At 42.5% G+C, this 11,819-nt stretch overlaps 1 protein-coding gene across 2 annotated transcripts in view; it reads left to right on the top strand.

The window, feature by feature from the left end:
- The first annotated feature begins 1,701 nt into the window (after positions 1 to 1,701).
- The window catches only part of RNF24 (ring finger protein 24), a 149,628-nt gene continuing 139,510 nt past the window's right edge, over positions 1,702 to 11,819 (top strand). Inside the window, exon 1 of one of the 2 annotated variants that reach the window (XM_060125168.1) lies at positions 1,702 to 1,812. The gene's annotated coding sequence lies outside the window, so the exon portion shown is untranslated. Of the gene's footprint in view, positions 1,813 to 8,045; positions 8,090 to 11,819 lie in introns of those variants that run through there. The other variant, XM_060125169.1, reaches the window with a different exon arrangement.

The raw sequence follows: 11,819 nt of genomic DNA, 5'->3' as shown, positions 1-11,819 counted from the left end.
CTTCCCTAATCAAGGCAACAGCAGGAACATAGGCACTGAAGGTGAAACACCCTGGTGCTGCTCTGGAAATGGCTGGAAAATAAGGGCTGAAGAGCCACTAGGGCAGGGAAAGAGAAAAAGACAGTAATGTGGGCAGATCTGCATATCATGAGAATTGACTTTCATGAGAATGGATTGAGACTTCAGCAGTAGACCTGGAGAGAGATGAGGAGGCCTGATTTAGACAGAGCGAGAGGTATCAGCAAACGAGCTCAGAAGGCCCTCCTGGTACCTTCTCCAACTGAGCTAGGAAGGAAGGAAGAGAAGGGAAAAGAAACCCAAAGTTCTTGGAGGCAGCAGTGGGGGGATAGATGTTGACAGGCACTCTTTCTTTTGCCACACTCTACCCAGCACATGCCTCCACCCATCTCTCACCTTGGGGGACAGTGACCATTGGGTTACTTCTCGAGATGTTCTCGGATGTTTGTCTTTACCTCCCCCCTTACCTTGGACATTTATGGTTTGCCAAAGCAGAAGGAACTTGCCTGCAGGCACTTTCCACAATAACCTTTGCTTCCCAAAGTTAAGCACCTGAGCTGTTTATGGTTTATGTTGAGGGGGGGGCTGGAGGATAGGAGAAGGAAGGAGAACCCCAAAGGGGGACATAGGACTGAGGGAGAGTGGGCAATCGTTTCTGTAATTTCCCTGAGCTGCAGTGCCCACACACTCAGCTGAGGAGCCTCAGAGGAGATGACTGTGAGGTCTGCTGCAGACTCCCAGTAGCACCAAGATTTCTATCGCCCAGGAGTGGCAGGGCCAAGGGTTTGGAAACAGGAGGATGTTTCTGCAAAATACACAGCCTGCCAAAGACAAGGGGTCTCCCCTGATCTTGGAGCTGCATTAGCTGGACCCTAGGCCTTGGTATTACAGGAAGGGCTAAGCCTCCCAAAACAAAGGTCGATTTCTTGCCTGCCTGTGGAATGGGAGCTGGGGGCTGAAAAGACTAGGTCAATGCAAATAAACAAAGTAATGCACTCTTTCTTGCACACACTCCTCTCCACTATCTGGGCAGATTCTGGGTCTCAGAGGTCTGAGAGACATGCTGCACATGACACAGATGGAGGAGGGGGGCGGTGTGTATCTTACCCATCAGACTAATAATGGCCACTCCTCTGTCCCCAGGATGCTGGCGGGCTGGATGCTAGGAAGGAGGTGGCTTTCCAAGCTTTCACTTAAAAAATTGCTTATAGGGATTTCCCTGGTGGTCCAGTGGCGAAGACTCCTGTGTTCCCAGTGCGGGGCAGGGAATCCTGGTTTCGATCCCTAGTCAGGGAACTAGATTCCACATGCCACGACTGAGTTCGCATGCCCCAGCTAAAGACCCCCACATGCCGCAACTGAAAGATCCCCATGCCGCAACTAAGACCCGGTGCTGCCAAATAAATAAATATTTTTTTTAAATGTTTATAGGACATGCAAAAATACTAAACACAAGAGGGAGAAGGCAACTGCTCTGGCCTGGGACAACCGCAACTGCTGAGGCGGTGTCGGACCACGGAGAGCCGCGCCTGCGCACTACAGACTCCGAAGCCAGGGCGACCTCAGGGAGGTGGGCGGGGCTGCCCGGGCATCCGGGTCCCTCACCCCGCCCCGCTGCTTGAATGAGAGGCCTGGCGCCCGCCCCTCCCCCTCCGGGCCCGCCCCTCGCCGGGGCGCCGCGGGCAGTCTGCCGCTGCCACCTCAGCCGCGCTCGGTGCCGACTGACGCCCGCCGCTCACCGCCGGGAGCTGACGGTCCCACCACGCTCGCCGCCGCCGCTGCCGGCACGACAGAGTAAGTGAGCAAGCGAGGGCCGTCGCCCCGGGTTTGGGGCTTAACGGACTGGGCAGGTCCGGGTTCGGGGTGCTGAGGACACCGTGGGGCCCGCGCCAGCCTCCCCCACTCACACTCCCGGCGCCTCTGCCGGGAGCTGGGAGGGATGGGACAGCGGCCCCAGGCCGGGAGGGGTGCGCAGGAGGGTCCACCCCGAGCCGGAGGGTGAGTCCCGCACAAAGGGAGGCGCGGGGCTGTCACCGGGAGGTCACAGAGGGAATGTTCGCGGAGCCCAGAGCGCTCCGCTAACCCGTGCCGGGTGTCGGGTCCCCGGGCGTGGGAGGCGGCTGGGATGAGCAGAGAGGCAAGGACGAGGATGGCGAGGACGTCTGCCTCCCTGTTGGCGATGGGAATGCGCCTTGGGGGGCGCGGCGTGGCAGTGTTTTCCTGGTCCCCGTCTGCTCCTCCCCTTTCTTTGTGGCGTCTGTCCTGTGCCCGTTTGTCACTGTGTGTAAGCTATGGTCGGGGGTGAGACCTATCGCCTCGGCTTACTCGTTAATGAAAGTCAGGAGCTGGCCTCATATCTGTGAGTGGGGGCGTGTGTGCTTCCACAGGCCGGAGAATTAAGGAGCCTCTTTTGTTTCCGGAGACCTAATGGTGTGTGTGCCCCCTCTGAAATGAGAGAATCGGAGGTCATTTAAAGGGGTATGAGGAAAAGAGACATATTACTTCATCAGATCTTCACCCAGTTCTGCCTCTGACATTCTTTCAAACAGCATTTCTTTGTTTCTTTCTGTAAAACCAGTGGGTTTTGTTAATTGAAAATATATGTCTATATCCTCAATATATCTGTATATCCAGAACACTTGGTTTTTGGGGTTTAGTTAATGGTCATATACTCTTATGTATGTACATGAGAATACTCTAGTACATATAGAACACTGCTTTTTAGTTAATTGGTAATATGTCTGTATATTGATATACACATATACAGAAATACTCCGGTATCTCTAGGACACTGTTTTCTCAGCTCCTCAGTACAGGCAGATTTTGTTTCCTCCTGCCTCCCTGTGTAATAAGAAGGTGGTCCAGCAGGTTCTTTCCACCTCCTTGCTTTTTTTCCCCTTAATGCTTTGGCAAAGGGCTTTATAGCATATTACCCTGGCATGCGCCCTTGCTTTGATCTGAATTTTCCCTGTGTTCTGTTCTCTGGTTGTGCAGCCCAGCTCAATGGCTCCTCTTACAGGACTGCTGGAAAACAGATCACCTTTTATCGTCGTCATCCCCAGAGAGAGGAGGAAGCTCTGCAGGTTCCCACAGACTTTGGCTCTGTGGGACTGACTGCCTGACTTTGTTGTCTTGGTGAAGTTGTGAGGAGTCACAGTTGATGTGGACCAATCAAAAAGAAGCAACTGTAATAGCACCAGCTATTCCTTGCTGTTTCTCTTGGACCTTTTTCTCTTTTAAACCAGATTTTATAAGTTTTAGAAGACAGTTGCATTTTCAGTTTCTTTTTTACACTTACAATTTTGCAGAGTGACAGGAAATTAGCTAAACTCTGTTACTATAAGAAACATACTTCCAGGGCTTCCCTGATGGCGCAGTGGTTGAGAGTCCACCTGCCAATGCAGGGGACACGGGTTCCTGCCCCGGTCCGGGAAGATCCCACATGCCGTGTAGCGGCTGGGCCCGTGAGCCATGGCCGCTGAGCCTGCGCATCCGGAGCCTGTGCTCCGCAACGGGAGAGGCCACAACAGTGAGAGGCCCGCGTACCGCAAAAAAAAAAAAAAAAAAGAAACATACTTCCAAAATATATTTTTCTTATGATCTTTTGATTCAAAATAGCAACGGTAAAAAAAATTAAGGGGAGCTTATTAGAGAATATGAATAGTTGAATTGACTCAGTTTTAAGATTCTCTTTAAGATTATTTTTTAATCACGTATATTTTAATTCCTGGTAGTTTTCAGTGCAAAATGAAAGCTAAACTAAGCAGTCTTCCATAGCATCTGTTTATGTATATTCCATCTGTTAAAAACATTTACTTTTAATTTGAAGGGGAAATTTTCCATTTGGTTGGAACGGGATCCATTATTCTTGGTAAAAATCTTACCTTATGTTAACATGATCAAATTCTTTTTTTGTAAAAGTAAAAATTAATAAAAGTTGATTTTTCAATTTGGAGAAGTTTTGGTTTTATGATGTAAGATTTAAGTAAAAATTTAATGTAAATGAATTTAACTCAAAATAAGCTAACTTAAAAATGAGGGCTTCATTAACTACATTAAGTAGTGTCACTAATATTGAAGCAACCCCAATAACTTATGAACTGCCTGCATAAGTTTTTGGTTTTCTTTTCTTTTCTTTTTTTAGAAATCCCCTTAAAACAAATCATAAGGGCAAGTCGTAGATAAACAGAGTAGTGTAACCGGAATTATCACTGAAATAGGCTTGCATAGTGCCACAGTATTGTGGAACTTTAATTTTTCAAGAGCGACTTAGCTATTGTTTGTATCAACAAAGGAAACTAAAAACATCCTGGCCTTGTTGTTCAGCATTCTGTTAATCAAAATCTTTACCAACCCATAGTTTAGCATTTTTGTAGTATGATGATTGAAGAAAAATTCCAAAGTAATATCTATATTGTCAAAATAGGTTACATTATTTTAAATGCTGTTTTAGTAATAAATATAATCGTTATATTCATTAGAAATATTAATATTGTTATGTTAGTGATTGTAATAGTATATATGATGACACTTTGTTACTAAACTGGGATACATTATCCTCCCAGCATTTTCTATCAGTAATTGTTTTCCGGGAATTCCCTTGATGGTCCAATGGTTAGGACTCCGCACTTGCACTGCAGGAGGCACAGTTTCAATCCCTGGTTGGAGAACTAAGATCCTGCATGCAGCATGGCCAAAAAATAATAATAATAATGTTTTCTGTTTCAAATGGCAGTTTATTCTAAAATCAGTAATAAAGTAACGTCATTATAATGTATTAGCAGTTTAAACTATATGAAATTGCCATTTTTTAGATTGGGGAGTAGTCAAAAATCAGTGGTTTCATATGGTTCAATCACTTTGAACTCTTAGCAGTTCTTTCTGGTATTTACCTTTATATTTATTTCATTTTTAATGTTTAAACTGCTATTCCTTGATTTTCCATCTTTGGATATTATCTATGGAGTTTTATTTTGGAAGTTGAGGACTTAGTTGTCCCACACAACCATCCTTCCATCCCCTACTCATATCTATACTTTACAGTTTCCAGTCAAGTCAGTATTCAGTATTTATATGACTGTGACTATGTACCTGTAATTCACAGATGAGCCATGTAGGATACGTATTACGTTTTCTTTCTTGTAAAACTTTTTTTTTTTTTTTGCGGTAAGCGGGCCTTTCACTGCTGTGGCCTCTCCCGCTGCGGAGCACAGGCTCCGGACGCGCAGGCTCAGCGGCCATGGCTCACGGGCCCAGCCACTCTGCGGCACGTGGGATCTTCCCGGACCGGGGCACCAACCCGTGTCCCCTGCATCGGCAGGCAGACTCTCAACTACTGCGCCACCAGGGAAGCCCTCTTGTACAACTTTTGTTTCTACTGAGTTAAACAACTGCCACTTTTGTTTGTTTTTCATTTGCCTAGTTTTCCTTTTACCGGTCACAAAGTTATCCTCAAATTCTATGACAGAACCTATCGTCTTTCAATATTTTCAGGTAATCTGTTTCATTTCTTTTTCCTAGCTGTTATATAGGACTTCCCTTTTTATCATCTTGTGAATTCTCTTTGCTTTCCTCCTATGTTGGATCCTTGATTTCCTGGATCCTGTGTCTTCCTAATTCTTTAGTAGCTTCCTGAGAAAGGGCATCTACAAACTCTGAAATTCATTCCTGAATTCAGAAGTTGCATATGTGAAAATGTCCTCATTTTACCGTCACACTTGAATGGTCGTTTCGCTGGATATTGAACTCTAGATCGAAAATTATTGTCCCTCTTTTGAAGGCTTCTAGTATTACTATTAAGAAGTGCAATGCCATTCTAATCCCCATTTCCCTTTTTCCTCCCACTCTGGAAAACTTTAGGATCTTCTGTTTATCCCTGGTGTTCTGACATTTCATGGTGTTCCTCGAAACATCTTTTTCTTTCCTTTTGCTCGTAAGGGCAGATAATATTTTCTCCAAATACCTATATATATGTACACACAGACATACACACCATCTCACCCAATATGCTATTCATTATCGTGTTGACATGCCTCCATCAAGAGATGTGGTCTTTGTTTCCTCTCCTTGAACCTGTGCAGGCATAAATGCTCCCCAGGATGTTTTGGGTCTTGAGCCAACATCATGGTTTAGGAGTACAGTTGGATGATCAAAAGCAACCACCTTTAATTTTTGTTTTTTACTTTTAAATGGAATCATCAGTTTACTTTTAACTGGAAATATCAGTTAACACCAGAGAAAGTTTCTTCCAGCACTGAAATATAATCACCTCTGGAATCTACACAGCCATCAGTTACATTTTTTAAAAATCTACTTTAGGAAGTGACAGAACCATTTATGACCAAAAAGAAACAATCTGTAAGCTTCATGGTTAAATATGTCATGACTAAAGACATACATTATTGGCAAGAATTTCTGTGATAAGAAGATGGAGGCAAATGGAGTTACATAGACCATGGCTTGTTTGGACATTGTCAGTGACTTAGTGTTTATCTCATGGATACACATTTTTTAATATTTTTTTACCCATGAATTTTTTTCTATTTACAGCTGCTTTATTCCTCATCTAGCTTTCCCATAGGTGCACATAAGTGGTTGAATATTTCTAGAGAACTTCAGATTCATGAGCAAAAATCTGTAGTAGACGCTCATCACTGCCCCAAAAAACTACCAGATTCTTAATAAGATTTTTTTGCCTATAATTATTTAATGTCTCCCCAGTCTTTACACTAATGAGCAGCCGACCCCTCCCCATCCCGGTAAGCAGGCCGCATACTTCACTGAGGGTTTAGAAGTTATCAGACAGATACCCCTCATCCTCCCTTCACCAAATCTATAAATCCACCTTCCTTAGGATCCCTGTTTCCTTGCTGTCAGAAGCCAACTTGTCTCCCCACCATATTCCACCTCATAGCTAGTCAAGAACTTGACTTCTGCATTTGTGCCCTCTATCACATCCTCAACAACTTTCCAGGGCACCACCCATGTCAGCATACATACATGCTCTGATATTTCCCATCTTCAAAAACAGAACAAAAAATTACAACGAAACAACTTTCCCCTGACCTTATATCCATCCCCTTCTGTTTACCTTCATGGTTAAATGTTTCAAAAGAATAGTCTACATTTCCTCCCTATCTCTTCTGTACTATGTATCACTGTCTGAAATTCTGTTGTTGACTGAATATTTTTGCCTCTTGCCTACGCCCCACACTGGAAAGTCGGCTCCAGGAAAGCAGGGAACTCATCTATCCTGTTTACCACTATGTTCCTAGGACAGCAGTTGACACAAGTACCTACTCAATATATGGGCAAAAAAGGCATAACTGACATTTTTAACCTGGTAGAATAGCTCTTTTTAAAAATTTCTAACAAGAAAATCAATTTTCATTTATTTTTTAAATTATTCTCTACTTTTTGCTACACTTGAAAACTGAAAAATTATAAAGACTGTATTAATGATTGAATTTTACCTATGTTACATTACATTTCATTCTTTCACAAGTATAATTAACATTGGCAGTCTTGCACCTAGATTCTGCAGTCAGACTGATTGGAGTTGAATTCTAGCTCTTTCACTTTTTGCCATGTGACCTTGGGCAGGTTTCCTAACCTGTTTCCTCATCTGCAAGGTAGAAATAAGAATAGCACCCACCTCATATGTTGGTTTTGTGTGTCAAATTAGATAACGTGTAAAATGCTAAACTCAGTACTTGGCATGGCGGTTAATGCAACGAAAAATAATTATAGTTATTGTTTGTATATGCTTCTCTGGTTTCTAATATTTGATCTGACTTGGTCACTGTAATATTTTTGTTTGAAGTACTTATATCTCCTAGAGTATATTGGCTATGAATGTGACCCTCCTGTTTTTAGTTTTGTGGGCTTTTTCTGATTCCTTGCCTCTCTATTCCCCAGATTACCCCACATGACAGATGATCTGCAGTTGACAGATGAGCACCCTATAGCACTTCCCAGCAATTTGGTCATTTGAGAAATCATTTTGGTCACTTGATAAAATATTTTTATTTCAAGCCAAGTTCTGTTCTTTGTTTATTTGGCCTGCCCAGAGGTAAGGCTCCTTCCACGTGTTAATTCATGTTATTCCTCATTAAGTTTTCTTATTTCTGGAAATGGAACTTTTAAAACACCCAGTATGTCATCAACAGATTTTTTTAAAGTAGCCATAAGATACTGTTCTTTTCACTTACTAGCTAGCTGGGAAGATAAATATATGTAGCAATACAAAATCCACTCTAAGGGCCACATTGAGGGATAAAGACAGGCTCTGTAGAAGTTCAAAGTAGGGAGAGTTATGTCCAGCCAGCCTTAAGGGATTCTTAAAAGTTTTCTGCATGTTAAATTATCTATACCCCTTATTATCTGTCTTGATTTTTAATTTTAGAAATTGTTTCTTAAAGTAATTGACTTAGCAGTTACTCTGCCCCTTTCTTTTCTTATCTGGGTAGGCAGTGGAGACTCCTCCAATTATCTGAGCATTTCAAACATCAGAGTGTAGTGTTGGGTAAATTTAGGATTCAAAAAGAATGCCAGATGGTTTGAAAAGAATTGTGAGCACTCCAACTAGTGCAGTCCGTTGAAAGCCAGCTGGCTGAGCCTTGTCTGCTGTGGAGGTGGGAATCAGACGCTTTCTTCAACGCCAGCTGGCCTAGGAACAACTGATCAGTGGCCTTACTTTTGGTTGGCCATGCCTGGGAAAGCCATCCTGGGCCCTGCACCCGACGTAAGGACAGTATGACACCAGACAGTTGCTCTGCACCTCCATGGTGCTTGAGTTGGAACAAGCCTGACTGGCAAGGAAAGGAAGCTACTTTTTAGATAGCATTACAAGTGAACCTCATGTTAAGTTGTGATTTTGCTCTGAAAAAGTGTAATGAAACTTGAATTTTTATGGATTCAATGCTGTTAGGTGTATTAGTGTTGCTTACTACTATAGTAACTATAGTGAATGTTTTTATATTATAAATAACTTCCAGTTTACCTGCTTTCAGTTGTTCTTGTTTTCATTTATTGACTTTTCTTGAAGTGAGGTTTCCCTCTTCTTTTCATTTTCTTCTTCTTCTAAAGTTTTAGTCATTTGGATTAGTACAAATTTTCATCTTGTCGTAAAGCTTGGTCCTATAAACCATAGGCTTCTGTAGAACATTAATTATGTGTGTTGTCTTAAAATCTGTGTCTCGGGCTTCCCTGGTGGCGCAGTGGTTGAGTCCGCCTGCCGATGTAGGACACACGGGTTCGTGCCCCGGTCAGGGAAGATCCCACGTGCCGCGGAGCGGCTGGGCCCGTGAGCCATGGCTGCTGAGCCTGCGCGTCCGGAGCCTGTGCTCCGCAACAGGAGAGACCACAGCAGTGAGAGGCCTGCGTACCGCAAAAAAAAAAAAAAAAAAAAAAAAAATCTGTGTCTCATTTTGTCTGTTATTTATGTTTTCCTAATTAGACGGGTGTTTGTATCAGATACAGTTCTTCTTTAGGAAACTTAATGTCATAATGTTTAACTGAGAACAAAAGAAGTACAAATATGGCACTGCAAGTATAATGAGCATTCAGTTCATTTGATGACAGTGTTAATAACTTCACCAACAGTCTATCAGTATGCTTTATGTTATCTTAAAATATTTTTTTATTTGGAGATGGAATGGTGCTGCAATACTTGTATGTTAACTTCATCTAGGCAAACCAAAAAATTATAAATTACCTGTGTCTCTTTATTGTTCTCTCCCAATTCTGAGCATGAAAAATTTTGCTCAGTGGTATAAACTTGAAATATCCAAATAGGCTCTTCATCTTGGACTAAAAGAAAGAGTTTGGCAAATAATGAAACACTGAAGTATGAGCTAATATAGTTTATGGAAAATTGGTGGGAAGGTAAATCAAAGGTGTTGGCTTTCATTCTTTTCCTTTAGTGCAAAAGAAATTGCAAAACTTCCTCAGAGATATGTTGGAAATCTCATGCCTTGCTATAATTAAATAAAAATTTTTACTTAAACTTATTGATTGTCCCTGTAAACAGTCCAGAGGAAATTTTGTGGTAGTGAGAAAGATTTTTTTTGTATCATAGAACAGTGTATCAATAGCCAGGGGAAATATTGTACCCAGAAAATCATCTTTCACATTAGCTAACCTATAGTAAAAACCTTTTATGTTAGTATCTTTAAATGTACTGCTTATTTACTCCTTACAGCAACCCTCAAAGGGTTATTTATGGATGATAAAACAAATGGTCAAAGAAGTAACCTGTTCAGGTTCACAAGGTCAGGAGCCAGGTTTAGAACCCAGGCCCTCATTCTCCAACCCACCAAGTGTCTCAGTTGATATTGTCAACTTTCACAAGCTTTTTTTTTTTTTTTTTACATCTTTATTGGAGTATAATTGCTTTACAATGGTGTGCTAGTTTCTGCTTTATAACAAAGTGAATCAGTTATACATATACATATGTTCCCATATCTCTTCCCTCTTGTGTCTCCCTCCCTCCCACCCTCCCTATCCCACCCCTCTAGGTGGTCACAAAGCACCGAGCTGATCTCCCCATGCTATGCAGCTGCTTCCCACTAGCTATCTATTTTACGTTTGGTAATGTGTATATGTCCATGCCTTACTATTCATATGCTATCCTGCAATGGCACTTTTGGATGACTTTTTTTTTTAGGCCGCACCAAGCAGCTTATGGGATCTTAGTTCCCCGACCAGGATTGAACCTGGGCCACAGCAGTGAAAGCGCCGAGTCCACTGGACTGCCAGGGAGTTCCCTGGAACACTATTGATAAAGGAAATTGAGACCTTTGCAGAAAATGGCTAGAGAATAAGGAGAGATTTGGGGAGCATATATATTTTTTATTTCTTCTGATATTCTTGAAGTAATTAACCATTGCTGAACTACTGCAGTAAATAAAAGTGAGGTAAATAAAAATGACTTGTTAGAATGGGGCAAAGGGGCTGCGTAGTTTTCTAGCATTGCTGTAACAAATTACCACATAATTGATGGCCTGAAGCAGTAGAAATTTATTCTCTCACAGTTCTGGAGGCCAGAAGTCTGAAATCAGAGTGTCAGCAGAGCTGCTGCACTCCCTCCAAAAACTAGGAGACAATCCTTCCTTGCTCCTTCCAGCTTTTGGTGGCTCCACACATTCCTTGGCTTTTGGCTGTATAACTACAATCTCTGCTTCCATGTTCACATGGTCTTCTCTTCTTTCTCTCTCTTATAAAGACACTGTCATTGGGTTTAGGGTCCACCTGGATAATCCAAAGCTCACAGCACTCAGTTCAAAATGCAGCTGTGAATTCTGTTTTCTGTGTTTTAGTTTTCTCTATTTCAGTTCACTACCACCATCTATTTAGAACTTCAGAATTATATAAAAGCATGACACAGTTCTGAGGAGAGGAAACAGTTGCATTCCTAAAAGTTTTTTTTAATGTATCCTGTAAAACTGCTTGTTCTTTGCTATGGGTTTTCAGTAGTATAAGCTACCTCAGGAATAAAACTTTATATTTCATAGCTGTCTGACTGTCTTAATCTGTTCTGGCTGCTATAACAAAATACCATAGCCTGGGTATCTTACAAACAGAAATTTCTCATAGTTCTGGAGGCTGGGAAATCCAAGATCAGGGGGGCAGCAGGTTCAGTGTCTGGGGAGGGCCGACTTGCTGGTGCATAGCCGGTACTTCTCACTGTCTTTTGCTATGTCCCCCCATGGTGGAAGGGGTGAAGAAGCCATCTGGGGTCCATTTTTTTTTTTTTTTTTTGCGGTACGCAGGCCTCTCACTGCTGTGGCCTCTCCCGTTGC

This window comes from Lagenorhynchus albirostris, chromosome 15 (genome assembly GCF_949774975.1).
Source record: "Lagenorhynchus albirostris chromosome 15, mLagAlb1.1, whole genome shotgun sequence".
Classification (NCBI taxonomy): Eukaryota; Metazoa; Chordata; class Mammalia; order Artiodactyla; family Delphinidae; genus Lagenorhynchus; species Lagenorhynchus albirostris.
The sequence above is the reverse complement of the archived record's forward strand: the minus strand, read 5'-3'. Positions and strand labels throughout refer to the sequence as shown.